Here is a 27,278-nt window from a genome sequence, read left to right as displayed (position 1 = left end):
AAGCCCCATGGTTCTTGAGCCATGCTGAGCCCAAGTGTGGTTGTAGTGTGTGAGTGTGTGTGTGTGTGTGTGTGTGTGTGTGTGTGTGTGTGTTTCAGTGCGCGTGTGTGTGTTCCTGTGAAATGGTAGCTTCTCTGTCACAATAGAGTAGTTATTTGTGAAAGTTTTGTTGCTAGAGAGCGCTGTAAAGGGTGAAGGGGAGGGTATGGTGTGTGCGCATGGTGTGTGTGTGTTCAGTTGGATGTTCAAGGCTAGGGTGGCAGAGTGTGTGTGTGGGTGTGTGTGTGTGTGTGTGTGTGTTTGTGTTCAGTTGGATGTTCAAGGCTAGCGTGGCAGAGTGTGTGTACCATCAAAAACAGCATGCCTGTATGGTTCCCCACAATCAGATGCAGTGTTGGCCCACCCGTGTGTGTGTGTGTGTGTGTGTGTGTGTGTGTGTGTGTGTGTGTGTGTGTGTGTGTGTGTGTGTGTGTGTGTGTGTGTGCCCACCCATGAAAACTCAGACCAGTTAGTGCTGAAATGGGATTGAATCTGCGCTGAATAGGAGGTCATGGAGGGGATGAGGAGAGGAATAGATGGAGAGAGAGAGAGAGAAAGAAAGAGAGAGAGAGAAAGAGAGAGGACACACACACACGGAGAGAGAAAGAAGAAGGACCTGAAAAGGACACAAACACAAAGCAACAAAAACACAAACACACCTTTGTGGGAGTATCCACCAGGGATTAGAGAGAAAGAGAGGACACACACTCACACTCTCTCTCTCACACACAAACACACACACACACAGATACACAAACAGTGTTTTCAACTGAAGAAACTCCATCAGATTAGACCATTTAGAGACGAGTCCCCTGACAGGTTCTTATTCTGACCAACCAGGATAGAGGCATTTTAGTCCCCCTCAGCAGCCCTTAATTGCTACAGCACACACACACACACACACACACACACACACACACACAGACACACACACACACACACACACACACACACACACACACACACTTACTCTCAATTCCATTTAAGTCTATTCCATATCATTCAATCCGATTCAAATGTATTTATATAGGACCAATAACAATTGAAATAGTCTCAAAGCGCTTTACAGAGCCCAAGACCTGGACCTGCACCCCCTAGAGCACTGAGGCGGAAAAAAACAGTACATAAGGGGGGCCCATCTTTGGTCGCCAAGCCCAGTTCTGGTGGGAATCTAGCCAACTCGGGGCCTGATGCGGTAGCTGCAGATGGATATTTGGATGAGTCAAAGTATCTTCCTGTAGTAAAGACAAGGAAGCAGCCACTACCAGGAGGAGCACGGTGCAGTGACTAAGATTCACAACATCGTCTGTGTGTGTGTCTGTGTGTGTGTGTGTGTGTGTGTGTGTGTGTGTGTGTGTGTGTGTGTGTGTGCCTGTGGGCGACTAAGATTCACAACGCTGGCGTCCGCACCAACACCTCAGGTTTTTGACAGCCCCACTCTCTCTCTCTCAAACAGCTCCGTCACGACGTCGTCTGTGTGTGCGCGTGTGCTTGTGGGTGTGTGTCTTGTGTGTGTGCCTGCGTAAGCGGGTATGTGTCTGTGCATGCATGTGTGTGTGTGTGTGTGTGTGTGACTTTGTGTGTGTCATTCCATGAGTGTGTGTAGGACTGGCCCTCTTTATTTTGAGGGATGTGGAGGGGGATGAGAGATGCTCATGAACGGCCTTGAGCAGGACTCCTCAGCGAGTGACATGTCGATAAACAAACCCTGCGTGGCGGCTTCGCGAGTCGGCCTGCTGTGCGAGGAAGCAGTGAGCGCAAATGTTTCTCAATGAGGGAAGAAGAGAACGTGGGGGTGTGTGTGTGTGTGTGTGTGTGTGTGTGTGTGTGTGTGTGGGTATGTGTACATTTGTACATGCATTATTAGGATGAAACACATGGAAGACAACAGAGGGGGGAGAACAGAGGGGGGACTAAATGGTGTGTGTGTGTGTGTGTGTGTGTGTGTGTGTGTTTGTGTGTGTGTGTGTGTGTTTCTCCTTGTTCCTCACTAAGGCCCACTCAGGAGACAGAGAGGCATTACAATGAAGGACCATCCAGAGGGCTAAGAGAGAAATAAAGTCAAGAAAAAGAACGAGAGAGAGAGAGAGAGAGAGAACAGAGAGACTTAGAAAGCTGGGAAAGAGCCTAGAGAGTTGTGGAAAGTGAAAGTGTTTTTCTTGAGTGAGAGGGAAGTGAAACCGAGAGAAAGAGAGAGTGAGAGAGAAAGAGAAAACAGGAAACGAAAGCGAGAGGACACTTTACTACTTTACCGTAGCCTGCTTCTCCAGCCCACAGTGGCTATGTGGCTAACCTTGTTCCTGTTTCTCTCTCTCTCTCTCTGCTCAACATTCCTCCTCGTTCGGCCTCTTGAGAAAGGAGAATGCACTCTTTGTGGAGTCTCTCATATTAAGGGTTCTGTCATTTGTGTCCTGTCTTCATGTTCAGAACAGGCACACACACACTCCTCAAGGCTGTTTGTTTCTGGGATTGGTGGGGTGTGTTGGGTGTGTGTGGGGGGGTTGTGTGTGTGTGTGTGGGGGGGGGGGGGGGGGGGGGGGGTGATAGAAGGCTACAAATTGAATATTGTACCGTTCTGCTCTGATAACACACTCAGTGCTCATCCAGCCTCCAAACAACCCACCCCCGTCATATTTTCTCTTCATATCACCACTCCCGTACCTTCCATACATCTTTAGTGTGTATATACAGTATATATATATATATATATATATATATGTGTGTGTGTGTGTGTGTGTGTGTGTGTGTGTGTGTGTGAGTATATATATATAAATATATAAGTATGTGCGTGTGTGTGAGAGAGTATGTGCGTGTATTTGAGAGAGTACATGTGTGTGTATGTTTATTGAGGGCTGGAATGGCAGCGTGCTTGATAAAAAGTAGATGCACAACCCACTTTAAGACAGGGATTTTAGTAGAATTAATTGTGACAATTTCATCATATTCAAAGAAATGTTTTTAAATATACTTAATTATTTATTAATTAACACCATTTACCTTCACTCCAAAAGCGTGTTAGCATGTGTAATTCAGAATCAGTCCTGGTTATTAGCTCTCAATAAGTCAATACAGAATGAAGAGTTTCTAAGTCCCTAATATCACCTCTGTTCATATGCTCTTGTAACATCTCTGTTCTTCTCTTTGTACTCACACACTTTTTTATTTCTCCTTCACGTGCTCTCTCTTTGCCACAGCACACCCTCTTTCTCCTTCCCTCTCTTTCTCTCTCTCCTTCTGTCTAAGATCACTCTGTCGCCCTCCCTCTCTCCCTCTCTCTCCTATCTAAGCTCACTCTCTCTCTCTCCCTCCCTCTCTCCCTCCCTCTCTCCCTCTCTCTCAGTGGGACTGTAGATGATGATCCTTGCGCTGCTCTTTGTCAGCTGAGGGAGAGTAATGGCTAATCGATGGAGCTGAGCAGTGTGTGAGTGAGACGTCGCTCATCACCGCAATTTCCTACAGGGCCTCAGGGACTCTCTCCCTCTGTGTGTGTGTGTGTGAGTGTGTCCACACACTTCTGTTCATTTCTGGCTGTGTGAGCTTGTGTGTGTGTGTGTGTGTGTGTGTGTGTGTGTGCGCGCGCGCACCAGATATCGATCGCCATGGAGACCCATCAGTTCTTGAGGGCTGTCAGAGGGAGGCTGGACTCTGGCTGAGCTGAGATAACCAACGCAGAAGAGAGGGGAGGAGAGGAGAGGAGGAGCAGAAGAGAGGAGAGGAGAGGAGAGGAGAGGAGAGGAGAGGAGAGGAGAGGAGAGGAGAGGAGAGGAGAGGAGAAGGAGTGACCCTCAAATGTGTTGCATGGGAACAGAGCAGAGATGAGAGAAGGGAAGAGGAGAGGAGAGGAGAAGAGAGGACAGAAGGGGAGAAGAGAGGAGAGGAAAAGAGAGGAGAGGGAGGCAGAGGAGAGGAGAAGAAAGAATAAGAAAGGAGAGGGTTGGAGAGGAGAAGCAGACAGGTGAGGTGAGGAGAGGGGTGAGGAAAAGAGAGGAGAGGGGGGCAGAGGAGAAGAAAGAAAGGATAAGAGGTGAGGAGAAGGGAGGGGAGGATGAGCGGGGAGAGGAGAGAAGAAGGAAAGAAAGGATAAGAGAGGAGAGGAGAAGGGAGGGGAGGAGAGGAAGGGAGAGGGGAGGGGAGGATAAGAGAGGGGAGGAGAAGGGAGGAGAAAAGCAGACAAGTGATGAGAGGAGAGATGCAGACAGACGTACTTCTCTTAATAATAAATGCTGTTAAAGGACGTGCCTGGGTGTAGGGTTCGGGTTAGTGATAAATGAGCAACAGCACACTCTAACATGGGCACTTTATGTCAATAGGGACCTCTGTGAGATCTCAGGCAACTAAACCCATACAACCAATCAAAAGGAACTCTCCCTTAAATATGCCAAAACACACACTACAGAGCCAGCAGAGTCCAAGAAGACTCTGAGCCATTGGATCAGCTGTCCAGTAAGGGAAGTTTGGTAAACCAATGCACATGTAGATCGTCCCTGACAGAGCAGCCAAACTGTTGAAAACACAGCAAGTAATCATTAGTCTCTACACAACAGATGATTCTGGAACGGATCTCGAATAAATCTAGCCTTAATCTAGATTGGATCTCGAATAAATCTAGCCCTTACCTGGGTTGGCTGACTCCACCCTAGATCTGTCTCGGAGTGGTCAGCAGTGGTTCACCCACGTAGGGTTAACACCTGTCTCTGCGGCGTAGTGGTCGTGGTTAGTGCATGTCTGAACCCCTCACAACGCAGTTGATTGGAATTGGCATTTTCTAACAGAGATCCTTAATAAAGTCATTCAGCCGCCCTTTGGAAATAACCAAAAGAGACAGTCACAGTCAAACAAGAGGTAGCGCTGCCCCCTACTGATCATTTCATATAACTGCATGCTCTTTGGTTAAAGGCTGTCTGTTCCACAAAAGGTTTCAAAGGTTGAAGGTTTACAAGTGTGGTGTTGCATAAGTGGGATTTAAGGGTACCACATTTATTTATGAATATTAACATTGTGTATTTAAAATAAATGTGTGCAAGGGACAGCTGATATATATATATGACATATAGGCTATTTGTGTATACTTACTGTATTGCAGGAGGGACGTTGTAAGCGAATAAAGGCACAAAAATGAACCAATATGGAGATGGCCGGTCACCTCTCTTTCTCTCTCTCCCTCTCTCTCTTTCTTTCCCTGCCTCTCCATTCGTTCCTCATTCCTCCCCTTCTTCCTCACCCAGGGAAAAGAGGGGAGGCCGGCTGCAGGTGTTTTACAGATTGGACATTATTATCCGGTTATCAGGTGTGGTCATCCAAGAGTACCTCACATCTCTCTCTACCATCTACCACCTGCGCACACACTCTTAGTATACATGAATACCTCACATCTCTCTACCATCTACCACCTTCACACACTCCATTAGTATACACGAGTACCTCACATCTCTCTACCATCTACCACCTGCGCACACTCTCTTAGTATACATGTAGGAAGGAGAGAGAGAGAGAGGGGGGGGGGAAACAGACAGACAGAGAAGAGAAAGAGAAAAATAGAGTCCTTTGTTGCACTAATAAAATAATGAGAAAATTGACAGACAGGCTGGGCCTAAAATGTGTGCCCTCATCTGGTGAACTGTGTTTTTATCAAACACACACACACACACACACACACACACACACACACACACACGCCTACACGACTACAATCATGTGTGATCATGGATCTACTCTGAACATCACCAAACACAGCAGCTGCACACAGACACATGAGTTCACTTCAGCCCTCTCCTCTCCTTCATCTGGACACTGGTGCTCTTCATCAGAGAGATCGTACACAATACAAAACACCAAACAAACAACCAAAACACTTTGACACAGGCCACCAAGAATATTTTCCTCCATATCATATAGCATATTACTGTATTAAATATTATAAAGAATCTTCAAAAAACAGAACCTCCTCAAACAATATATGCCATATAATTTCTCCACACACATGCACAGGTTTGCACACACAAACCTTGCCATCTGACCCTACAATATACGTACAGGCTTGGTAAATGAATGCAGTCCATGGTACAGAAATGTGATGTGGATTTATGAGTAAGTATGAGGAGGCAACTAGTCTCAGGACCTTTTTCTGGCGGGACAACACTGCCATCGTGTGGCCAAATATAGAATGTGTGGCTTAAAAACACACGCGATTTTTTTCTTTGGGTCTGTAATGACACAGCACAGTGGATTTGGTAGTTGGCTTTTGAAGACATTTTCAACACAGAATGGATGGTATAATTATCTATGCTTTATTTTTGCACAGTAACCAAAAAAATGACAGATCCAGGACAAACATGATTCAAAGAAAATCGGTATAAAAAAAAAGTAAAAAAATAATCTCTTTGCGTGGCAAAAATGCAGAAACACCTCCAACTAAAAATCTCATAGCTCAATATATACACATGTTTAAACTCACAAGCAAGTTCGAAATGTACATTTTACAGACTAGAAAAGGAATTATCAAAAGGCATGTGCTTCATACCCTGCAGACACAGTCAAAACATTTACAAGCACTGAAAAATCTGCTCCCATTCACCCCTGCTTGGGGTTACTGTCGTAATGTCCGTGGCATGTCGTATCGTGATGGGACCAGTCGGTCGTTCATTTAACTCCCTCGGTGCTTCTTCAGGAACATCAGTCCGAGAAACAAACACGGGAAGTTCACGGCGAGGTCAGCTCCAGGTCCCTCCCTTAATGGAGGTCAGCGGGTACACTGCCTGTTACCGGAGGAACCAGATTCCACAGTCAAGCGTTATATAAATGTTTGGTTGTGACTTGCGTACGTTCCGTTAAATAACCTACTGTCGGAGATATTTTTAAAAATCATCAAAGAAATGACATTTCCTTGCCCCCATTATATTATGAACACAAATCCATGCACATCTTCAACCCACACACACACACACACACACACTGATGCAGACATGCAGGAAGTAGACATTTTTATAAACAGGAGAGGTCATTTGTTATGGATGTCTTTACATTCACCTCTTGAACCATCTCCATGTTTGTTTCTCCATCATAGTGGCATCTGCTTCACCAGGCCAAACAGGCATGCCCATCAGAATGCATACAATGATGAATACGCAAGTATACAAGTGTATACCTATAAAACAGCGGTATGGTATACATCCTCGTGAAACGGAAGGGACTACGTGCTTCCTGAGTAAGGCAGGAATTGTGGTGGAAAAGCACTGGTTTGAATACTGTCTGATGCTGACTTAGATTATTTATCGTCAATCCAAGGGGTTGCTGATCTACAACAGAGACCCAGCCTGTTCAGGAGCTGGGCCAAAACCAGGGGCGTTTCTACACTGATGTAATGTTACTGTCTGGATCTGTCTGGTGGGTGGATTTATTAATCTGTTTCTTGAATTTTCAACACACCTGGAATGGAAACGTTCCTGGCCAACCGAATACATACATACACATACACTCCTGATTGTTGTGATACTCTTTTTCTGGGTTCTGATTATTGGTGCACTTACATACTACCAGTCAGTTAGTTTGCCTGCCTGCCTGCCTGCCTGCCTGCCCACCCGCCCGCCCACACACACACACACAACACCCACTTACTGTCATTCACCATACCTGGTCTTCTCACTCACTTCTTATACTTTTTCACACACATACACTCGGTGGCGCACACGCACGCACACACGCACTAACCGTTGCTGCTGGGGCTCATGTGCCCGGGGCGATATTGCTGGATGCGTGTGGAGAGGGTCCTGGGGGAGGCACAGGCGTTGAAGGCCTGGCTGAGGCGCTGGGCCCTCTGGGACACGGCCAGGGCGAAGAGCGACAGCCCCCCCACCGAAGGGGACTCCGAGACGGACAGCCTGCTGGAGCTGCAGGGCCCTGGTGGGGAGGCGAGGACCAAGGCTGGGGCGGAGGGCAGATCCACTGGGTAGTGTTTGGCCTCGGAGGGGGAATACTTACCCACTCCATCACACTCCTTCCAGATGACGGGGGGAGGGGAACATTCTTCCTCTTCGTCCGCCTCCTCTTCTTTTTCTTTCCCCTCCTCCTCACCTCCTATTCCTCCTCCTTCTTCATCAGTCTCTGTACTCTCTTTCTCGCTCCCATCAAATCCCTCATCATCTTCTCCTTTCTCCTCACCCTCTTCCTGGTCCATTTTCTCCTCCTCCTCCTGCTGCTGCTCTTCCTCCTCCTCCTCCTCCTCAATCTCCTGTTCTATCCTTTCTTTACTAGATGTACACTCTTCTTTTTCTATACCCTCTCCTCCTTTTTCCTCCTTTTCATCTTTGACTCGGTCTTCCTTCCACTCCTCCTTCTCCTCCTCCTCCTCCTCATCTTTTTCTACACTCTTTTTCCCCTGTTGCTGCCTCTCCTTATCTCTCCTCTCCTCCTCTTCATCTTCCTCCTCCTCTGTGTTCTGGTAATCTAACACAGGGACCCTCCTCTGTAGTTCCTTCATGAGGGAGCTGTGGCCCACTGACATTCGCTGTGCGGCCCAGAAGGGAGCACTTCGGCTGGGCTTAGGCATCATGGCAGGGGGCCTCCGGTCCTCTCTAGGCTCCAGAGCTGAAGCTTCCCCTCTGTGAACCCAATGAGAGTTGGTGCCGCCTTTATCTGGAAGACAGGATAAGGGACAGGAAGAAGAACAGAAGAAAAAGAAAGAAACAGAACAAGGACAGAAATACAAAAAGGACAGACAGACAGACAGACAGACAGACAGAAAGGGGAAAAAAAAGACAAACACATAGAGCAAAATTATTTTTTTAAAGAAACAAACAAAACAAGATAAATGAATCAAGATACAAATCCTGTACTGATTGGACATATCTGCACTCCTGATCATACGGAAAGACACCAGACATCTGGGTGAACCATACAAGGGTGGCTAAACGCACACACAAGTCTTTTATGAGGGGCTGTAAGTAACACACACTCAATGTAGTTCCATTCAGTTCACCAGGTTCACCAATGTTTTGACAAGTTGTCCTCATCAGGGTGATCCTGCCTGAACCATCTGACTACACAAAGCTGTTATGGAAAAGCCTCTCATATTTTCCGCTTACTTGTTGATTCCGAGTCTTCTGCTTTATGTTCTACATTCCCTGTGGATCTGCTGCTGGGTTCCACATTCCCCACCTCGTGCTCCTCTGAAGAACCAGGCGGCTGCTCTGAACTCTTCTGCCGTGGCGGACTCTCCAAGACCACCTGCACCTGGTAGGTCCTGAGGCACTTCTCCCTCTGCTTGGGGATGACGGTGAAGGTGGTCAGGCCCTCCCTCATGCTCCCCCCGCTCCTCAGCAGCCTCCCTGAGGAGGAGGTCAGGCTGAGGCTGGCGTGCCTGTAGGGAGCCGACGGCTTCCGAGGAGACGCCGAGGCCTGAGACGACGCCGTCGGCTCCCTGAGCTGATCAGCCTTTTCAGGCTCCTGCACCGCGCAGACGCAGCACGACTCTTCACAGGGCCTGGAAGGAGAGGAGCAGGGGTTGTTTTGAAGCGTTGTTAATGTAATTACATTTGGTAAAATGATATATTTTAACGAAAATTGAGATCATTTTCACTCATGTTTATCTTAGGCAAACTAATAATCTATTTTAAATATTTGTAAGGTGCAACTGTGACTGCAAGGAGTACTCTGTTTGAACTCTCCTGACTGCTAGATCAATCTGTTAGAGACAAATGAAGGAGGATCTCCTACTCATTGGAGTGCAGTTCTTCACACTGATTGGCCCCTGTGCCATTCATCGAAGGGTGTACAAGTGCTGTGGTCAGATGGCGTATTGATTCCCCTTCATTCAGGGCGGATGGCAGATCTGGCTCCTCTGGGAGCTCCCTCACCGGAGCCAAATTACCGGAGGCGTCTGCAGACGGAAATATTAAGATGTGGCCTTGCATGCATAACACAAATGTATGCACAGACAAACAAGCAAGAAAATCCATAACACACACACACACACACACACACACACACACACACACACACACACACACACACACACACACACACACACACACACACACCCCTCAGCACTGGCTAAAGGTAGATGGAGAAGTCAGAAACACACAAGCTCTACAGCTAAGACACAGAATCAAAGCATAAAATGGTTCTGTGGAACGGGAACCAGCCATTTCTGTGCTGTAAACCAGACAGAACCTATACAAAAGAGATGCAAGTTGAGATCTTCACTGGTGGGCTTTATAGAGGCAGCAGCACCCTGCAGTGAAGATTTCCCTTTTCCAGACAGCTTAGCCAGAGACATCAAGAGAATGTTAGGAATGCACTGTGCATATATTACCATCCTATTGCCATCATCTTCTGAGTATCTACTGACCCTGGGATGGAAGCTATATACAGGAGCATTTTGCATGTTTCAGGCAACCAACCACACACACACCCACCCACGTTCTGTGTATGTGGGCGAATCCTAACCAGTGAAATGGATACATCTGAGAACAGTTGTTTGACCTCAGAATTTGAATGTAAACCTCAAGACCTTTTTGTGGGTTGCTGACTATCATTATATATATATATATATCATTATATCTAACACATTTTCATGTATAACACTTTCCCCAAACTTAATTACACTGCACCTTTGTCCAAAAACAGAAATCTTTGATTGTTTGACCTCTGGTCACATGTTGGATTTCTTTGTTTAACTGCATTTATTTACTCATTTGTTTGTTTGTTGTCTCACCATAAAACACATTAGATAAGTGGAACAGCGCTCACAATTTTTTTTTTATTCAGATTTGGTCTAACCGTACTTAAGTAATTAAGAGACTTTAACATTAGTGACATGAAAACTGAACACATTTAAAACTTAATTTGGAAAAAGATCAGACATGCGTCCCACAGAGGAGGTGCTGCATATAAAATCAGATGCAGAGTGATACGGAGTACAGGAAGCACAAGTGAAAGGAACAACCCGGAAAACAAATGATGATCCCATGTTGGACCAGACAGAGAACAAACACAAAGACAAAAGTGAAGACACACAAAGTAGAGTAACAAAAAAAAAAAAAAAAAAAAAAAACATATCTGAAGCCCAAAGGCTACTAGGCTGTATCTTCAAGTATAAAACTCAATCAAATATTGTGATACTGTTAGACAACCAAATGTAGTGAAGCAATGTAATTGGTTGTTTTCCAGACCAAGGCACAGTCAGCATAGTATATGATACCGCCAACTCGGTGTACAAGGAAATTATGGATCGTCATGCTCTTTCCATGCATGCTATTGAAATAATACCTACTGAAATACACCATGGTCATTGGACTATCCCTCATCATCCCGTCACAACACAACAGGATTCATCAGGGCGGTGTACTGCTCATCACCACGTGCTACATTGGAATGCATCATACAAAGGCTTCTGCCTTAACCTCAGCATTTTTCCTTTGGACTCAAAAAGGCCGTTGCAAACTCAAATAAATCTCTCTGCTTGACAAGCTCTGGAATTGCTTCCCCTGTTCCCTCAATCTAGTGATGATAAGCTAAAGCAAGCTTGTGACACCATTAAAGACGGATCGAGGTCTTTACGCTAACAGGATTTACACCTACGGCATATAATAATAAAACAAAAAACAAACAAACAAAAACTAATAAGACACATTTGAAAAGGGGAACAGAAACAACGTGAACATGGATGTGAGGAGACATGCTACACATATGACAAAGGGGACAATAATAATAATAATAATAATAATAATAATAATAATAATATTGAAAAACAAAACAAATATCTCGCACATATGCAAACACACAGACACAGAACAGACGTAGAAACAACGTGAAACATGGACGTGGTGTGACGTGACAGTGACGCAGCAGGAGAAGAGGGGCGTCCCACCAATCACCACAGGAGAGGAAGAGGAGGGCAAGAGGAGGAGGAGGAGGAAGAGCAGCAGGTCAGGGAGGGTGCAGGGGCAGAGGGGAAGGGCAGGGAGTGGAGGGGGCGTCTCAAAGCCCCGTCTTACTCGCCCTCTGCTGGAGACGGAGAGTCTGGACGGAGGAAAGAGAGGAGAGGAGAGGAGAGGGGGGAGTGTAAGTGTGTTTTACAAGGCGGCGATCTAGGCAGATGAACTCCATGGTGCTTTTATGGTGCTTTTATCTCTATGGTGATCACTGCTGTGTATGCGTCACAGAGAGAGAGGAAACTGAACTTAGCAAGATCTGGCTCGGATCTCATCTATAAGACCTCCTAAGCAGAATGCAGTAGCTCCTACTACATGGAAGACTGGGAAGGCTTAATGGAGAGTTGTATTTAGCTAACATTCATCCAGCAGTATTATCTAATCGACTACTTTAATTTCACTGCTAGCGCAAAAGTACTGAATTCTGCTTTAGGCTGAGGATTGATTTGGACTAGGCATGTAGTAACCTTTCAGTATATGAAGTGATTACATGATAAGAAGTTGTACTGAAAATGGTCTTTATCATGTTAGGCACTTACCCTCTATTCACTGAATGTGAGATGGCAGTTCAAACAGGAAGTGAACAGGGTGTGTTAGCTTGCCACGAGAGGAATTTGCCGAAAGTTATTTAGCATTATGTTATCAAAATATTTTTTGTGACAAAGTGAGTAGAAGGCTGTTTACTTGGCAGGAGTAAACTTGGGAGAACCTTTCTGCCAGATATCACGCTGCTTGATCGGAATGCATTACAAATGTTCAGGAAGTTTTGAGGTCTTTGTTCTCCATCGACAATAAAACAAGTAAACCTGACGGTGTTTTACTCTAACTTTGGATTCCAGTTTAGTAAAAGACTACTTCCATTCTTTTGACTTTTGGACTTTCTTTACATCCATAGAATTCAATTAATTTACTAAATCACTGAATGACCATGGGATCAGGGAGGTGTTTGCCAAGGACACGAAAGGTGTGTGTGTGTGTATTTAATGGTCAAGAGGGTGTGTGTGTGTTTGTGGGGGGGGGGTTGGGTGACTATAACGGCCTGCCATTCCAGGACCGGAAACCCACAGTTCCACAGGATGACCCAAATCTTTAATCATCCTAATCTAAGCTCAGCTCAATGCCCTTAGACGCCGAGGCATTCTTGGGGTCTGTCCCAATGACCCAACTTTATCGAGGCAGTTTCTAAGCACTAAGCACTGTATCTAAGCACCCTCATGCTTGACCCTTCCTGTGGTATATTGTGGCTTTGAGGACTGATGGGACTCGGAGCATTACCCAGCAGTCTCAGCATATGGTTGGCGAATGAGCACATCAAGCACACTGCCGTTTGACTTACTTAAAAGGTGCAGTCCGCGATTCGGCCGAAAGGTTGTCAATATTTAAGCTCAATAGCCAATCACTTGACACCCCTCCCTTCTGTGCTCATGAAGCAACGTATTGATTGGCTGGAATTGTGTATGGCTCGGTCCAAACCTCTTTGTTTGTTTGTTTACCATTTACAGTGTGAGGAGTCTTTTTGAGCACACACACACAGAACAGACAGCTAGAGGAACATGAGGAGAATGTAGCTTAATTCGTTGAACTTTGATTATAATCAAGGACTGCACCTTTAAGAAACAGGACACGTCAGGACACTTGGCAAGTGCTCAAGCAAGTGGATCAGATGTTGATTCAGGGCCAGGCGGGAGCGTGACCTGCTGACCTCAGATCAGCCGCTCAGAGGCTCCTGAGGGGGCTGCAGGCCTGAGGGACTCACCTTGAGGAATGGAGTCCTCTGGGGAGGTGTCAGGTGGGGGGCTCGGGGGTGGGGGGAGGGCAGGAGGAGGGGGGGCCCGCCGTTTGGTTCTCTTTAGGGTTGACTCGGTGGAGGAGACGCGTCTGAGCGTGATCTGGACACACACACACACACACACACACACAGACACACACACACACAGTACAATGACTGAAAACATAGACTAAAAATAATAACACAGGAAAAACATTTGATCCTAGTATGAAAAAAAACAAAAACACAAAATTGTTTTCACCCACCTCTTTCCCAAACTCCTGGGTGGAGAGGGCAGGCGTGCTGGCATTCAGGTTGGCGGGGTAGCTCAGGGAGCCCAGCATGGGTGGCAGGGGCGCCCGCCTCTTCTTGGACTTGTCCGAGGGCAAGGTGCCGCTGCAGCGGGAGCTGAGGAAGCCCAGGCTGAGAGCGCGGTGCTGGCGAAGCAGAGGGGTGGTGGGGGCACTCGCAGACACGCCCTGACGTGGGCGAACAAACAGCAGTTTAATTAGGTGAGGGGATGGGGCGGGCGGTGCGATCAAGCATTCATACAGCCAGACAGGTGACTTCATGTTCAGATGCTTTTTGGAATAGTGGTGTTTGAAGCCATTAACCCAAGTGTTCCACGTAATGCATCGATTTCAGTCAAATATAAGAGCATTTTGAGTAAGCTATTGTTATCAGAAATTGAATGTGTAGTAATGGTTTGATATCCATATACAATTAGCGCGTACACACACACAGGCACGCACACGCACTACAAGGACACATGCAAACGCTTACACACCTTTTGAGGTTTCTTCTTGGCTATTCTAAAGAAATTGAAGAAGCCCTTGTTCTCCTTCCCCTTGGCATTCTTCTCTTTGGCTGGCGGGAGTTCCTTGGACGCTAATGAGAGAGCCACAGAAATAGAGCAGAGCAACAGTGCTAATTAAGGCAGTGTTCATTCCCACCGCAAACTGCACTGTACATGGGTCTGAGGTGCTCATTGACACCAACAAAGCACACGGCACAAGGAAGTGTTCATTCTCATTAACTAGCTGCAGTTCACACGGGAGTGTTCATTCTCACTAACTAGCTGCAGTTCACACACGGGAGTGTTCATTCTCATTAACAAGCCATGTGCACATTCTATTCTAACTCCTAAGGGATGTAACAGAAGGACAGTGTACTGCAGGAAGGACAGTAGAAAATAAAGACTTACATTCACTATCTGGTGTGGCCACGGGCTCTGGGAGATTAATAACTGTATCAGAGAGAGAGAATAAGATGACAATCAGTCAGCAGACTGGGGAAAAAAAACACCACAGAGGAAGTATTTTGGCATCACCAATACTTCAGCAGATTACAGTACAATACATGTCAGGTGTATTAAATCAACATTGGGCCGTTGTGTGTAGTGATAACTCATTGAGAAAATCTAACAAAACCACACACACACAAAAAGAGGTACACACCAATGCCCACACAACCCCCCCCCCCCCACACACACACACACACACACACACACACACACACACACACACACACACACACTCTCTTGACCATTAAATACACACACACACACCTTTCGTGTCCTTGGCGAACACCTCCCTGATCCCATGGTCATTCAGTGATTTAGTGAGGTCCAGCGGCTCCTCTGATTGGCTGTTGAGGAACAGGAGTGTGGTCTCGGGGGTGAATTCACACTTGCCACAGATGGCAGGCAGAAGCTCACTCAGTGGCACTTTGGGGCTTACACGCACAACGGCCCTGTGCGTGGTCCTGTAGAAGATCAGCAGACGCACGGATACCTGGGAAATGGAGTTTTAAAGGTAACATGACTGAATTTTTATGATTTGTTGTTTTAGCACCTTTAACCGAAGCAACTTACAGTTGAGTTCAAATATGCACTTGTATATTGTCTTCCTCATGACATTGGTGGTAAGCACCTTGCTTTACCAGTTGAGCCACATATTATATTGTACTTTCTTACTCTTACAAACTTACTTAACACGTTTCACTTTTACTAAGCAATTTACAGACAGCGCTTGAACCCATTTTATATTTAATATTTAAAATACTTACTGCATGACATTGTACACAAATAGATAGATAAGATAGCTAGATAGCTAGATAGATATGATGGATAAGATAGATAGATCTAGAGAGAGAGAGAGAGAGCGCCTCAGCAAGGCACTAACAAAACCAATGACGTAGCCAGGGTACACATATATTTCTAATTAGTATATTTATACCCTGGCTGTTGAACCAATGCAACTGCTGTAGTTAACACCTGGCTCTAACAGTGGAGAATTGTTTTCCTCCTCTTGTGGCAGAGAGGGTTCTGCTCCTTGCTCAAGGCCTCCTGCTCACCTCCTCTGCGTGAGCCAGGACCCGTCCGAATCCACTAGACTCCAGGAACCGTCCGAATCCCCTAGACTCCTCTACTGCCAGACCCACTAGACCCGCTTGACTGAAACAGGCCGCTGATGCTGCGCCCTTGAGTAGAAACACACAGCATCTCTGATCACGCTGACCTGACTGCAACCTGTGCTGGTTCTTGCTGGAGGCGACATAGGCAATTGCCTAAGGGTGCAAATGCTTGGAGGGGCTGCATACATTTTTAACTACGTTTCTCTCTCTCAGGACCACCACCCACCTCGGGCACGTAGGGGCCTCTCTTCTTGATCCTGTCCTCCTCTCCTTTGTGCCTCAGGACCACCCGCTCAGCCTCCAGCGAGCCAATCAGAGAGTTGGGTTTGAACTTGATGAGATTCTGATTGGGGGACAGCAGCTCCATGGCGTGTTCAGAGGGGTTCAGGTGATACTCGCCACAGAGTGTGACCAACACATCCATCACTGGTTTACTGGTTTGTCAACAACAACAACAAGACAATACATATGGCAGCCTTGAAAATACTCAAAAATAAGAAGGAAAAGAACAATAAAAACTATTGTAGATAGCAATACCACTCACTTAACTATCTACTAAAAGCTGCCTACCACATACAGTCAAATAGGGTGGAAATATATGCCATATACTGTATGACCTTCTACGGCCTAAAGAATCAGAATAGGTTCTATGAACATTCCAGTTCTAGCCCCTGAGGTAAGTTTGGCAAAGTGCCTAGGCAATCCACATGCAACACACTGAATGACATCAAATAGAGAAAAAGACAACAAAACAAAGAGAGTGTGCATATTAAAAGCCTTAAAGCAGTGTTGGCCCTGGAGTGTATTTTTTGGGGGGGGTGGGAGGTGTTGGGGGACCTCTTGTTGACTCACCTCCCGTGCACAGTGGTCGTCTCCTCAGTGCCCTCGGGGAGCAGCACGGTCAGGGTCACATCCCTGTCTATCACATCCTCAGACACCTCCATGGCTGACGGGTGTATGTGTGTGGGTGTGTGTGTGTGTGTGTGAGCGCCAGGAGAGGTGACTGTATGTGTGTGTGCTTGCGTGAGACAAGGGGATCCTCACTGATAATTTACCCTTCCTGAAGGAAAATGACAAAGGACATGACAACACATATCAGACACGTTCTTCTTTCGTTAATGACAATGCATGCTTTTGAAATGATCACATTTTACCAGCTTCAGTCTGGCAGACAAACCATATTCCACTGCAGGGAAACGAAGCAAGGGAGTCATCATCTGACTATAGCCACACTGTATTTTCACTGCCTACATGTAGAGAGACCGGCAGATGAATCAGAGTGCGATGGCACTGCCTACATGTAGAGAGACCGGCAGATGAATCAGAGTGCGATGGCACTGCCTACATGTAGAGAGACCGGCAGGTGAATCAGAGTGCGATGGCACTGCCTACATGTAGAGAGACCAGCAGATTAATCAGAGTGCGATGGTGCGTTTGGTCACATGGGACTCCTCTGCTAGTCACACTTCACCAGCTCCCCTTAGCTGCTATAACTACATTCATTCTCTTACTCTCACCTACAGCACGGCCACTGGATCGGCACCGGCCTATTTAAATGCTATGGTTCAGCGTTATTTCCCCTCTCCATCACTTCGCTCCGCAGATAAGCGCCTGTCGTCTTTCCCTTTCTTAACAGCAAGACATCGCAGTGAAGACCCTTTTAGTTTGAGGTGCCTTGGTGTTGGAATGGCCTACCTAGTGCTGTCTGTTCCAGCGACTGCCTTGGTACATTCAAAAAGCAGTCTAATATATAAATAACCATTTTTAATAGCATTTGTGTAATTAGTTCATTTGTTTGATGCATATGTTGTTGTTGTTGTTATTATATTAATAATTGAAGATACGATATGTAGTTTTTAGTGGCGTCTATTCGTAGACATGGAGTACAGTAATCATAATTATGTTTTCATTAGTGCATAATTATCTGTAACTACTAATCATCGTGTTTTTGTTAGCTTAGAATGAGCCCTTTGTATCTACATCGGGAGGGGGTCCTCTCATGTAGAGAGGTTCTCAAGTTTTGCAAGTGGCCTATTAAATACCTTATCTACAACTGTAGTCCTGATATTTCATTGCTTTTAGGAGTCCTGACGTGTATCATTTGAATGATGCTGGCACCAGTCTACCCTGCATAGCATATCAACTGAGATCATCAGCTGAAAAAGGAATGATTCTAGTAGACTGTTAAGAGGATGGACGCCTCCCGCCCCATGATTGCTACTAACCTCTGTGTGAAATGCCTTCTTGAGACTCTACTGCTAGTGGGGAACTGAATGCAATATATGTAAGCCAAAGACTATTTACTGATTTCCCCAATGGAAAAACGAATATCAGAACTGGTTAATAAATGGAAACCACTGAAGATATTGACATAACTTCAGCTTTCCATAAGGTTAGTACTTCAAAATATCCAAATATCTATTTATCAATTCATAAAACAAAATGAGGGTAATAACTGCATTTAAATTTAGATTTGGAAAAGTGCATCTGCTCCATGGAACAGCATTGGGAAGAAAACTCAGGGACAATCCATGAACTGGTGTTACATGTATCAATGAGAACTGAAGCACACCATCGATCTAATAGCCAAATAAATGTCTTGCAATGGTTTGAATTAAGACGGCATAACCCAAGACATGCATGACATCCTAGATCAACACCACCAGCAAGTAATTAATAAGCAAGTAAAGATACTCACACACAAATCCCATTAAAATCTCAAAGCATATGCAAAATGTATGCTCTTCACAAAGACCAGGTAACAGTTACAGCAGTTATATATTAATCGACGTATTTGACACGGCTTCCTCAACTTCGGCCCGCGCCAAACTCCGGTTCAGAGTATGCAAAGCAGGCAAGCCTCGTATTGATACCAGGGCCAACGCCCGTGGACCGCGGTGTATTTTAGGAGTGTGTGTTCAACAATGCGTACCGCCGCGATAACAGCTGCGTGGAGCACTCCACGCTCATTACCCGCTACGCATCACTGCACTGAGAGGTCACACACTCGATTTTCACATTTAACAAACAGTTTTCCTTTGTAACCCGTGGTATGTCAGATATTTAGGCGAGTCGAAGTGATGCCGATTTCAGATCAGAGCGTAGAGTCTGACCGGTAGCGTCACTCTATGCCGGAATTTGACACATGCACTGCAACTATGGCAGGCGCACGGGGAATGCACCTGTTGCCGGTTACAGACTAAATTGATAATCAAGTACCAAGTGATCGGTCACACTTAAAGAATTTGGTAGTTTTACTGGAGCCATGATACGTTTTTGATTGATTTAAGTGAACTAAAAAAAATATCGTCATATGAACGAAATAAAAACATTTCTATGCAAAGTGCGTTCATTTGGCATGTTAAACAGGCTATGAGAGAATACTGATGATGTCTCACTTGTTCTATGTGCAGTGCAAATCCAAAAACAGAACTCATAAATAACCCGTTTGAAGAACTCACATGGGAATCCAACATCCTGTCTCAAAATGCCAACCAAAGTACAACCAGGACTACTGCCGTAGGCTACAGGATTAGAAACACAGGCCTCCCACTGAACACCTTCAGAACATGTCCGAATAAGACACTCCTCACCTTCTGGTTGATGGGTAGGGGGGAAAAACCTTTACTTTTCCTTACCCTTGTATTACTTGTCCAGCATTGTCCCGGGTTAATGTCCAGTCATGTCTGCTGCTGCTTAGAGAGCGAAAGCGTTGAGGACAGGCAGAGAGGCAGGATGACAGAGAGAGGCAGGCTTCAGTAATCCCACTGATTTGCACACAGCTTAAGGCCCTGCCCAGTCTTGTGACAAGTAAATCTGTATCCTCTCTCTCTCTTTCCTTCTCTCTCTTCTCTCCTTCTCTCCCTCTCTCTCTCTCTTTCTATCCTTCAGTAGTTCCTTTTTATCGGCAAGTAGCGTCCATTATTCATTTATTTTAATTATCATTTTGTATCATTCAGCTTCTTCAAATAATATTTGGCACAAACAAATCCCAACTCATGTCTATTCATGTTTCTATGCTATTCATCCAATAATTCATCAATTCTTTTTTATGGAACCTCACATGTGATAATCAACTGTTGAGGTTCTTGTGTGTCAACCATATGTTCAGGCACTGGGGGGCTCTTGTCTAGACTGTATCACTGTGTCAATAGAAGCCTCCGGAAACTAAGCCCACAGCGAATCACCATCAGACACCTAATCAGCTTAACCTACCCTCCACCCCACTGTATAGCCAATTAAATCACCGCAGCCTCAGAGAACTGTGTGTGTGTGTTTGTGTGTATGTGCGCGTGCGGGAGTGTGCGCACGCGTGTGTCTGTGTGTATGTGCATATACATAATTATCCAATGCGTTTGTGTGCGTGCGTGTGTCCGTCTGTGTGTGTGTGTGTGTGTGAAGGAGAGATGCAGAGAGGAAGAGAGAGTGTGTGTGTGTGTGTGTGTGTTTATGTGTGTGTGTGTGTGCGCGTGCGGGAGTGTGCGCGCGCGTGTGTATGTGCGTGCGTTTGTGTGCGTGCGTGCGTCTGTCTGTGTGTGTGTGCGTGTGTGTGTGTGTGTGTGTGTGTGTGTGAAGGAGAGATGCAGAGAGGAAGAGAGAGTGTGTGTTTATGTGTGTGTGTGAGTGTGTGTGTGTGTGTGTGTGTGTGTGTGTGTGTATGTGAAGGAGAGAGGCTGAGAGGAAGAGAGAGTGTGTGTTTATGTGTGCGTGTGTGTGTGTGTGTGTGTGTGTGTGTGTGTGTGTGTGTGTGTGTGTGTGTGTGTGTGTATGTGGGCGTTCTTGTGTGTGTGTAAGGAAGAGAGAGTGTGTGTGTTTCTGTGTGGAGACAGAAAGACAGAGATCTAAAATAGTCTCAGCAATTTCCCACTTTCTAGAAGAGCTGTGATTCAGCCCAGTGCTCCTGGAACAGGCACTCCCAGTCAGTCACAGAGTGTGAACCCACCAGCAGCACAGCACTCACCCGCCCTGAAAGCCCAGCTGCACACTCATATCACAACAGCTGCACGCTTGCCATGAGTGCATGATTGCTTTTGTGTACATTACACTGGGAGATTGACTTAGGGTGTGCTTGAGCATGTGTGTGTGTGTGTGTGTGTGTGTGTGTGTGTGTGTGTGTGTGTGTGTGTGTGTGTGTGTGTGTGTGTGTGTTTCATCCCCAAAATAGCAACATTTAAACGACGTGTTACTTTTGTTTGAGGCATCTTTTATTGGTGGTAATTAGCACAGAGTGGCAGATGCTGCTTTAAAATGTAAAACCCCTTTTCACCGCCGAGCCCCTGGGTGACCTGGGTGATTTTGATTTTTTTCTAGCCGTTTATTGACGGGACAGTAATGATGTGACAGGAAGGGAGTGGGAGAGACAGATGGGGAGTGGGGTTGAGTACTGACCTCAGGTCGGACTCAAACCTGGGTCCACGTAGGCACGAGGCCTGTGTGTGGCAAGGTGTGAGCGACCAAACTTGGAAAAAGAAAACCCCAAAAATACGAACAGGAGAGAAGGCCAGTGTGTGCATGCGTGCGTGTGAGTGTGTGCGTGTGCGTGTGCGTGTGCATGTGTGTGTGTGTTTGTGTGTGTGCGTGTGTGTGTGTGTGTGTGCGTCTGCTCCGGAAAAGTCACAGAAACGCTGGAAGTGCCCAGAGAGTTTCCTTGTATTTGGCCAAGCCATCGTAATGTAGAGGAAATTTAGATTGTGATTTCCCTACAATAGTATGAACTCATTTCACTCAGTGCCAAGATGTTCCTCACATGGTGACCTGTTTACTTTCCTTTATAGGTCTGGCCCGCTATCACCAGGAGCAGGAAGTGTGTGTATCTCTCTCTCTCTCTCTCTCTCTCTGTGTGTGTGTAAGGGTGTGTATCTCTGTGTGTGTGTCTGTAAGTGTGAACGCCATTCATTCAGGATTTGTGCTGGCGTATTATCTAACATGTGCCTTCCCATTCAATCCTGTAGATAGATGCACAGGCAGTCCAACTGTCATAATGTCTGTTAATGTCCTGCACGTGTCCTGTAAGTAGGAGGTGGCAAGAGAACCGCAAATTACAGAAACAAAATAAAATATATAAAAAACATGTATTTTTCTGAAGCAGTGATGATTGCCATATAATTAAGGAACAGCACCACCTGGGGTTGATGATGTGTCAAAGAGATCTTTAATTTCATGTTGTGAGATGAGAGGTTTACATGCAGCTCTCATATTTAGATAATGTGGGGGTGCTCAGAGCTTTCTATAGTGTGTGTTGGGGGTGAAGGTGGGGGTGAGGGGGCGGTGTCACAACCTGCTTCTTACACCCCTGGTTTACATTCAGCACTCACACTCTAATGAAGGCACTACACACCCCATGCCACCACGCCAACTTCACCAGCTCTATACACTGGATGAATAAATGATGTGTGTGTGTGTGTGTATGTTTTTTGTACCATGTCAATGGTATAGAACAGTGTTTAATATGATGGGACTGGATTGTATAAAGTTGTTCTATTAAATATTTTAATTCAAAGGAAACGTATATGTGTATCTATATGTACGTATGTATGTATGTATATATAAGAAAAAAGTATGCTCATAAATCTATGTTCATATGTCAGGCACATGCTAATCCCGCCCAGTGTTTGTGGGGTAGGGTGGATTCTCACCCAACTCGCCCTTGAATTCCACCGCTCCTGTGCAACTGACCTCTTGAACTTCATTGGCACAGGCTGGGATGGGGCTGTGAACCGTTACCCAGTGGACTACCTAACCTACTTATGGCTAAACACGCCACCTCTGCTGTCTAGATTAGACGTGTTCGAATCAGGGAAACGTAGCTCATATTCTGTCCTTCCTATCAGCGGGAAAATGAAGAAAATACCCCCCCTGCCTGGAGCCACATCATAGCTACGACAACGGAGCACTACGATCAAAGTCAAGCCTAGTCTACGCTACAACATCTGAAATCTTCTGAACAATTCAATGTTGGCCACCTTTATCAGAAGCCACACGTGCCATTGCAGGAACCATGACAACCGGATAAAGAGATCAAGTTGTGGAAAATCTAAATCTCTTCTTCTGTGAGGTTTTTAATTAGTTGATTGTTTAACTTCAGTATGATCGCCTGGAATCCTCAATGGTGGAAATTAAGAGTTTTAGCTTTAATGAGATTTGATGCTTTCACACAAAAATAAAATGACTCCGTTCATGATCATTGGATTAAGTCTGGTAATTGAAAAGGAAATTAATGAGATGAATTGAATGAGTTCTGATTCATGAAAGTCTCACAGCCGTAGGCTAGGATACCAGAGTGTACATTTGAGCAGTGGTGATGACAGGGCTGCAAGAGTAGGCTAAGCAGATTTTACTTATCACATATTTGGTACATGATTGTACATATTTGGTACATTGTGTTTTGTTTTTGTGTTGAAAACTTAAAAAGAAAAATAAATATTTGATAAAAAAAAAGAAAAACATATTTGGTACAGTACATTACATTAAATTTGTATGACAAATGTATTTATAGCTTGAAACAAACTATGGACTTTGTTTTGTTTTAGTCTATATAAAAATCCTGGTGGTTTGTCTACACACACACACACACACACACACTACTAAGTTATCTAACAATGTCATTTATCTTTCAAACGGTTTAAAGTTAATCTTGCTTTCACCAGAAATCCTATATTACACCGTTCAAGTGAAGGACAAAAAAATATGTGACATCAATCAAACCAAGGACAAATTACTACTAACTATCACGTGGGCTACAGGTTGCTATCCAAAATTCACCTCCACACGCAAGATTTATTAATTAAAATAGACTACACCAAGACTCGACAGTGGACGCCAATTAAAATGTCCAAGGAGGTTTACACATGACAGTGACTAGTAAAAAATCCGTGAAGAACAGAATGAACTTGGTATTTCATTTTGTGACATAAACAGTTGTGCCAAAGATAGACCTGGTAGTGACAGGGTCAGAACAGCCTCATGGGAAATAGCACATGGGCCTAAAAAAAAAACTAAGCAAATTGATTTCCAAAAACCACCAGGGGTCGTCTGTGGATTGACGAGGCGTGCGATGGATGTGGTCATAACACCGGGGCCGCAGGTGCGCGCGAACAAGGGCAATGCTGGACGCACGGGTTGACATACCTACTACAATGCCCTGTTTGGACACTTTGAAATTACATCCATTTTTCTCACGGGCTGAATAGCTCATAGTCAACTTTCTGCTATGTTAAAATACTGTGGATAGTGTTGAGACCGAGCAACACGCTAATGGCTTCAATTCAAAGCAAGGAGGACTTGTTTATCGGTCAAACACTTCAAACTCACATTCTAGAGATTGAGGATTCTGGTGAATTCGGGACCTACTTAAGACCTCATTAGTCTAACGCGACTTTTCTACATTTTCTGGTCGGTTGTCTGTCAAGGCTACACGTGAGGGTTGGGTTGCCATCCCAGAGCCTCAGGGAGGGTCGTGAGACCCAGGGAGATGCGCGCGCCACGGGTAACCGGAAGCGCTGATCGGTAATACACGGCGAGACGAGCAACAGCACAATTATGTTTTTTATCAATGGACGACTGATTCACCTATTCCTCGAACGGATCGATGTATACCGGGGGATTATGTTCGTGTGATCTGAAGAATACGTTACATTTTATATTCAGAGGATTTGAGAGGGTGAAATTATCCGAGGCAACAGGATCTACCTTTCCATAGATCCGCATCTGACAGGCATTGCCATGGTGAGTGCTGAAATTTTAGAAACGTCTAGAATTGTAAGGCCACAAGCCATCATCTTGTCAGGTATATTTGACTCTTCGCACTACTTTTACTATAATTTGATTAATGTATTGAACATGTCCTTCGCACTGGTGTCCTTAAATGCGTTGTCACAAGCGACCATCTGTGATTTATAGCTCTCTAGGTGAAAAAGAAAAACACAAAAAATCTGATGAAATCAGTGGAATTGCTTTACTTTACTGTCTTAACACCGTCATCGTGGACCATATGCGAACAATATAGACACAATGTCATCTCTTAAATAGTATTTAAAACGGCCGTGATTGGCATTAAGGATGGGGTTGGATTAAAGGTAATAGGGATCATCCCGATGGATGATCATGATTTTTATGGGATTTGTCTCGAGAATGAGAAGCAGTCGCTTTAAGTGAAAACGGTCGTCTGGGCCTTTTTCCTTTGCTTCACGACATTTGCCACATTATGACTGCCCATATGAGACGGGTGGATGTTTAGGTTCCACCAGGCGACACCCATGGATGTCTTGAAGCTGAACGTATGAGGTGATGTTACACGCCATAACGAAGAGCAAAAACTTTAAAGTGGTATTGTAAGGTAAAAAAATTGCGCCTGTTCTGATTCATAAGCGATGCATGGGGTTATTTTTGTTCCCTCTAAGGTGTGCAGATAATGACTGTAATTGGGAAGGGACAGCGCGTGCCCAGCTGCACACACCCACCCGTCCACCCGACCGTCACAAACAGAGAAGAAAATGACGCGGTACTAAATTAGTATCCAAACCTTAACAAATTACCCGCTGTAAAGCTAGGTGAATGGTTTAATGCGAGAGACAGCGAGGAGAGAAAGCGCCTGTTGTGTATGACGACACGCCTGGAGATGTCTTGGAGTCGCCTAGACACAGTTTAACCCGTTGAGTGGATGTTTGCTACGTGGAATTCAAACCAATCTCGATTCTGTCTGTGATTTCGTTAACTATGCCCTGCGGCGATGTTTGTTGTCTCTAAGCTCACCACCGATTAATGTTCACGGTGACGTCTATGGTGGTTTCTGGTGGCTATGCAATTCCCTGCCTCCGGTGTGGAAGGGCGTACTCCTCCGGTAGTCTCGAAGCCTTCGGTATGGAAATAAACGAGAAATGTCAACATGGCGACAGCTGCTCCACTCGTCCCTCCTCTCGGTATAAATCCATAAAGGTAGGGCCTTTTACCTCACCTGCTTTTTCACTTCAACTGCGATTAATTCGTGTATTAAACACTGTCGTTTTGGTGGCTTTGGGCATTAGTTATATGCTACCTGGATTTTCCGGGATCCAGAAAAGCTCTTTAATGGCTTATGACACCACATATGAGGTATTTGTTCCAGAAAGATGACATGGTGAATCAAGGATTTCAGGCAGTGACACAAACCACGGTGTCCTCGTGGCAACCTTCGGAAAGCCTTCAGATATGATTTGATTTTTTTTAGCCTAAGGACTATTCGTGTACGTTTGTTGGCACCTGGTGACAAATCACTTGAGCAGCAGAAAGCGTAATAGAGCTAGATTTTTTAAAGGTAATCATTGTCAGGGGAGGATTTTCTGACAGTGGTTACAGAACGTGATATATTTGGAAGACAACATGCTACAGCACATCAGAATATAATCAGAAACAGTTATTCGGGTCAATTATAGAGTTTGACAACGTATCAAATGGCTGCATAACGTTCGAAATGACTTAATGCCTCGAATCAATGTATTTATGTGTGTTGTTGAATAATATCCTTTTTCCCTATACCCTTCTTAACGCCATGAACCTCCATCGAAATGGCCTGTTTCAGCACCTTGGACAGCTATCTATAGGACTCTTGAGACCGAATGTTGAATGTCACTTACGTTAAACAGGTGGTCTCTTAGGTCATAGTGAAGGCCGGAGCACTCTCTGCTATAGCATCCCTACACCGCAGCGTAGAAACCACAGCATTTGACCAGCAATCAAAGATGGTATAGCGACTAATAGCGGTAACATAAGCATGGCCAAAAGCCATATTGTTAAATCGACTCAGTCCGAATTTAGACTCCGCTCATTCCTCCCGCTTGGCTAACAGTCATCCGCCCTAGAACTGTCATGTCATTTTGCACCTATGGAAAATGACAGCCAGCGTGCGGGTGGGGCGGACGGATAGAAGCCCAGTAGCCTATATGGTGTCAGGGTGTGCGGGGAGGTGGCGGACGTAATCGACTCTACTGTGTGCCCTCCTTAGGGTCAGTTCAGACGCTGGTTATTTGAGTGTGTGTGTGTTAGTGTGGCCTAAGGTTAGCTGAGCTTTAGCTATCACTCTGTGTCTCTGTGTGTCGGCGAGTGGATCGCGATAGCCCAAGGTACAACAGCAGGGCACAGGCTGAGATATT

The 27,278-nt window shown here is 45.4% G+C and overlaps 1 protein-coding gene across 3 annotated transcripts in view; it reads left to right on the top strand.

Moving 5' to 3' along the window:
- The first annotated feature begins 24,226 nt into the window (after nt 1-24,226).
- The window catches only part of scn1lab (sodium channel, voltage-gated, type I like, alpha b), a 41,800-nt gene continuing 38,748 nt past the window's right edge, over nt 24,227-27,278 (top strand). For 2 of the 3 annotated variants that reach the window (XM_031558883.2, XM_031558886.2), the window contains exon 1: nt 24,227-24,876. The gene's annotated coding sequence lies outside the window, so the exon portion shown is untranslated. Of the gene's footprint in view, nt 24,877-24,933; nt 26,086-27,278 lie in introns of those variants that run through there. The other variant, XM_031558885.2, reaches the window with a different exon arrangement.

Source organism: Clupea harengus, chromosome 21 (genome assembly GCF_900700415.2).
Source record: "Clupea harengus chromosome 21, Ch_v2.0.2, whole genome shotgun sequence".
NCBI classification, from domain to species: Eukaryota; Metazoa; Chordata; class Actinopteri; order Clupeiformes; family Clupeidae; genus Clupea; species Clupea harengus.
Note: the sequence above shows the minus strand (reverse complement) of the source record. Positions and strands in the feature narration are given on the sequence as shown.